The sequence below is a fragment of the Cyprinus carpio genome, chromosome A4 (genome assembly GCF_018340385.1).
Source record: "Cyprinus carpio isolate SPL01 chromosome A4, ASM1834038v1, whole genome shotgun sequence".
In the NCBI taxonomy this organism is placed as follows: Eukaryota; Metazoa; Chordata; class Actinopteri; order Cypriniformes; family Cyprinidae; genus Cyprinus; species Cyprinus carpio.
The window spans coordinates 27894947-27900962 of record NC_056575.1 but is presented as its reverse complement, the minus strand read 5'-3'; positions in this window follow the sequence as shown (position 1 = coordinate 27900962).

The window sequence follows — 6016 nt, the reverse complement described above, 5'->3', positions numbered from 1 at the left end:
CCCCCCCCCCCACCTATTTGTTAAAAAAATATAGATTAATAGTTAAAAAAAATAATAAAAAATATTATAATATAAAAAATAAATAACAGATTGTCTCTTTCAGGGACGTCATGCACTTATTTTTGAGGGGGCACTTGTTATTAGTTTATTTTTTTATTTTTTTTAAACTGAATTATCATGAAATATCTTAATTCTCACCTTTATAGATTATGATAGTGGGCGATGCGTTTTATTCTGAATGGATATATTAGGTTATTATATGTTGAAAATAATAAAAAAGTTGATAAAAAAAAATCACTGAAGCTGTTTACACTGAAATTAATATCTTACAGATTCGTACACATATTTATACTTTGTTGTTTCTGATAAGAGAATTAACCAGAAAGATTTATTGGCCCTGTCCCAAATGGCGCACTTCATGTGGACTTTCGGTCTCGTGGACTTAAATTGCGCATGCTAGATGAGTCTACGAGTCCGTAGGCCATCCCATTCAGCATTTTAATGCTCTGAAGTGTGCTCAGCAGTTTATACAAACATTATGGTCATCGACCAGTGGTTGATATCAACATAATAATAGCGCGTTGAATAATACGATCGCATAATGATTCATTAAATAAATAGAACCGAATGTCAGGGCTTTACTGAGTCATATGTAAACCTAGTATTTATATTTAAACCTGTAAATTCATCTGAAACTCACGCACATGTTTATTATGTTAAAATTGTAATCTTAGTTCAAATGGAACATAGGCAGCATATTCCCCGAACCTGCAGCTCCTGTCAAAAAACAACCAGACCATTATTTCCGGCGTGACGATCAAGTCTGTCCCAAAAATACCTCTCAATGCGCCCTCGTGGACTCGCGCCAAGGGCTCTATAGGTCTGCATTACATGACGTCACCAAAGTGTGGACAAGTCCGGAGTGTGCCATTTGGGACAGGGCCATTCAGTCAGTGAGCGAGTGAGTGAAGAAAACTTTAGTGATGACTCATCTGAACACCTCTGATTAGTCATTGCATTCATAAGCTCAACAGCATCGTGTGTGATTGGTTATAATGCAGAGCTTTACAAACGCTTCTCACTCAGGCTCACCGCCAAAAATCAACCAAACTTCATATCTCTATTATAATTCGTTATTATTATTTCAGTCAGGTGTGCCGTGAAAAATTATCCAAACTTCATATCTCTATTATAATTAGTTATTATTATTTTAAAACACAGGGTGGTATGTTTTTTTTTTTACAAATATTTAACCAGTGATAAGTTTTACAAAGAGCTTGTCAGTAAAACTTCATAACGCCATTGGATCCTCAAGCTCTCAGCGAAACCTCGTAACTTCCCGCCTCCATTCAGACTGACGCGCTGCGCACAGCCTGAAGACATCTCCACTTTTTCGCAATGCAAGGGTAAATAAATAACTGATGTTTTAATAGTACAGTGTTTTCTTTACTCAAACACTATGTCTGTAAAGGCTTATGTTTGTGTGTGTTTGAAAACCGGAGAAGTAGGTTATTTGCTGACTAGCCATACTTTTGTACGTTTTAAGATCCTGTGCATAAGTGCTTAATCATTTATATCATGCGATTTTGGCCAAATGTGTTAAACAACAAGAAAAACTAAGCACCCATATAGCAGCAATAAACGTTTTATAACCTGTAAAAGTTGATGAAAGCGTATAATATGATGCACTTGCCTCAGATGCGGCCGTTCTGTTTACAGACAAAACAAACATCTCCTCATTTGCCGGCCAAAAACTTTAACTCCATTTGAGCTTGTTTTTCATATTAAGTGCAAGTGTCTGATACAATACCAACACTGACGATGCAGTGTTGTTTCATTACCTACTTGAGCTGGTTGGCTGTATACAGTCTTTTAAATATATAAAATATCTCAAAGTCAAATACAAACAGATCTCACTCAAAATCACAGAATTTTGAGAATCAACTTAAAATAAATGAGCACATTTCACTAATTATATTAAATTCATTGTGTCATAGATTAATTTAGGAGATTTCACATGATTTATTCAGGTAGATTCCATTAAAAAATCAAGCCTGAAAAACTAAACATTGTTACCTTAATTTAAGTAAATAGCTTGTTCCATTTTTTACAGTGTATACTTCACATGGTTTTAACTGCATTTTTGCAGTACTTTACTTTTTACTTTAACAGTGCATTTTCTGTAGAGTTTGGTTTGTGCCAATAGATAGTCAAAAATAGGTTAAAATTTACTTCAAGGACACAGCAACAACAAAAAGTGAATATAACTCATGCATAGTGTTTTTGAAACAAAACTTTGCCATGGAGCATTCTTTGACTTCCAATCTTTGACTTTTTTTTATTATTGCCCTTGACCTTCAACTTTTTCTTCTTCCTTTTCTATTTCCTTTTCTGTATCTGTATCTGAGGTAGAATCAGATCTAAAAGTTTCAGATGAAGAGAACTATCATCAGAAGATTGTGAATGACTAGTGTCTTCTTTCATTTTGTTAAACAAGACAATGAAAAGGATACTTCAGGTTCAGAATATTGTACATAATATTGTTGTGTAAAGGAACACGAGGAACATCAAAATTATCAAATTAAAATTATGAAAAATGAATTTCAGTGGTTTTCAACCACATTCCTGGAGGACCCCCATCACTGCACATTTTGCATGTCTCCTTAATCAAACACCTGATTCAGGTCACCTGCGCATTAGTAAAGACTCACAGAATTGAGAGGGGTGTCAGACAGTGGCACCTTCCTTTAAAAAAAAGAGGTTGTAGGAGATATGCGAGCGATTAATAGATTTAAAAAAGAAAAAAGTGGGTGCTTGGTTTCAGAAAACGAATACAGCTCGTAAAAAATGCTAAAAAGTCATGCTAACTTATTAATTCATAGAAATAATTTAAGCAATTAAAACCTTTTTTTATACTAGATTCAACTTGAACTTCAATACTATTAAACTGACTTTAAAATCTCAAGGAGTTTATAAGTTGAAACCGTAAAATGTCACAGTGCATGTTAAATAGCCTAAATGAACTTGTATCTTATAGTATCTGAAGACCTTGATTGCATGTTAGTATAAAACTAACAATATGATTTTACTTTTTTTTTAAATGAACAATTCCTGTATAAAATGTGACAGCAAAAATGTGACTTTATATCAAACATTTTGAAATCGTCCACAGCTGAGCAATGCGAGAGGCAGATTAAGTGCGCGAAGTGTATGCGCATGCACAAAGTCATTTTCAGATGCAATGGAAACTCTGTTCCTAAGTATACAATGTAAATTTAGGCCTAACACATTTTAACCGATGAATCGCCTATTTTCGTTTGCTGCATTTTTTTTTTTTTTTAACACGCTAAAAAATAAATTACGTTTGTGAGAGTTGCATTTTATTGCATTCAGAAATAATAATGGCAGGCCTAATAATGCTATAGGCTAATGTACCAACAGGATATATTTAGTTCCCTTCACTATACAACAAATCCTTTAAATTTAACAAATTTATCAGAACAGAACAAGAATTACAAATATATAATTCTAATGGATAAATATAATTGCAGTGTATGATAATATAGGCTTATAATTTTTTTTTAAATAATTTAAAGCAATACATAAGGTAAGGTTGGGCTTATCTCTCTCATTCGGCACAAATCCAAACATGTTGCCCATTTGAAGCTAAACTCTTATTCATTAGGTAAAATAGGCTTTGGATTTCACACGTGTTTCAGTATCTACGAAAAAAAAAAAAAAATCATAATGAGCAAAAATATGCCAAAGTGGCCCGCTGCTCGCGCCGCATGGCTCGGTGAACGACTGCTGTTTCCAATGAATATGTGCACGTGAGGCACCAGCGCGATCAAAGTCACAATTCACAATTTTTGGTCACACAGAAAAAAAAAAAAAAAAAAAAAAAAAAAAAAAAGGAATGGAAAAAAAAAAAAAAAAATCAAAAATAACAAAAAAAAAAAAACACAATTACAAGAAAAAAAACAAGAAAAAAAAAAAAAAAGCTCTGCAAATGAAACCTATAAAAAAAAAAAAAAAAAAAAAAAAAAAAATATGAAAAAAAATAAAAACAAATAAAAAAAAAATAAAAAAAAAAAAAAAAAAAAAAAAAAAAAAAAAAAAAAAAAAAAAAAAAAAAAAAAAAAAAAAAAAAAAAAAGAAAAAAAAAAAAAACAAAAAAAAAAAAAAAAAAAAAAAAATGATGAGTAGACTGTAGCCTAAGACTATCCTATTTTTAATGGTACTTTTAAGGATGTTATAATGTATGTATTATACATGTGTAATACAGAAATCACGTCTTCCTTTCATTTTTACAGGGGACATTCAGTTTTGCAATCTATCCCTTCGGTGCCACCTAAGCTGATAGTGGAGGCACAATGATTTTAACATGGACTGACTTACTGCAGTGTGCCTTATGTCCCCCAGTAAAAAATATTTACTGTTAACTTACAATTTTAAATTTTTGGATAGCATTTGCCATACAACGTGTTTGCAACAGCAGACATCATCTATATAATCCAGTACTTTAGAAAGAACACCCAAACATCAACAAGCCTTCGGCTCAGTCCATCAATGATTAAATTGCGCTCTATGCGTTAATGAGACATAAACTTTGCTTAACCATATAATCAGTTTGTAATAACTAGGATAAAACAAAGTTTACATGTGTCCATAGGTTATTAACAGAATAGGACACTCCCCAAACATATGAAGAAAAGTACCTGCTGATGCAGTATTCTGAGAAATAGCGGTTGTAATTTGGTTTGTAGTTTTCATTTTGAATCTTTGCAAGAGTTAATATACTCTATGAATAACTTTGAAATGTATAAGATGAGTAAGGCCAAGTTTAATTATGAGCGAATTTTTACTGACGTTCGGACCAACTGCTGTCTTGTCAGAGACAGAGAATTATTCTTGGTCCCTAGCTGGTCTGGCTGACAACAGGCTCCTTGCTATTACAGGCCCTGGACAGAAAAGTGCATTACTGGGACATGCAGATGCAACAATTCCACCACCTGCCTAAGGAAACTACCTGGTCTAGGGAGGGAGGGCCAGCAGGGGGCCGTCTCTCTAACGCACTTCTCTCCAGGAAAAATGTTCATCCGACATGTGTCAAGAGGAACATTGTACATGGCTTGGGTTTTTTACACAGAGTTGTTTCATTGGTCTTTGACTATTTGCGAGAGTTTTAAGCCCTCACACCAAAATTATTAATAGTTGTAATGCATTCCAGATGTTTTCCTTTTATCTTCTCATCTCATTTTTTTATTTAATTACATTTTTCTTAATAGGTGATTTTTGGTTAGAATGATAATAAAACTATTTATAGTTTGGTACCCATATTCTTGTTCAGTAATTACTAGGAGTATTTTTAAAGCAGCAGCTATTTTGTCAAATTCAGTACCTTGGTATATAGATATATCTAAATGAGTATATATTGTCGTATAATATCCTATATATATGATCTGTGATGGTGTTATGTACGTGATATGTGTATATGGATATATATATATGCTGTATATGTAGAGTCTCATGGTATGTAGGATATATAGCACCTGAATTTATCATTATCTCTCTCCGAAATACAAGTAATAAGTGGGTGGTGGGCTTTGTGGTGAAGAATAGAGTGAACTTTATAGTTACTTACTACACTATGTTTATCTGATATGAATAAAAACACATCCTGCAAATTAAATTGATGAATAGATTATTATTGTATATTAGTTTAGAAGATATATGCATATATTTTTGGAAGCTCTAAATGTATTGTTTTTACTAGTATTTATGTGTATTTAAAATGTCTGAAAACCTAAAATATGCATTATGTGGTTAATAACTTAATGGGTGCTGTAATAATATTTCTAGTGCAGTGCCGCGTCTCTCTCTGGCTCAGCGCCATTAAGCTTGCGCATATATATTTATTATAATTAACAGTTATTTTATAAAATATAATTCTTTTGTTTTAGGAGTGAAATATGACCCAGACTTGCAAAAACTGCTCTATATTGATTGATGCTAC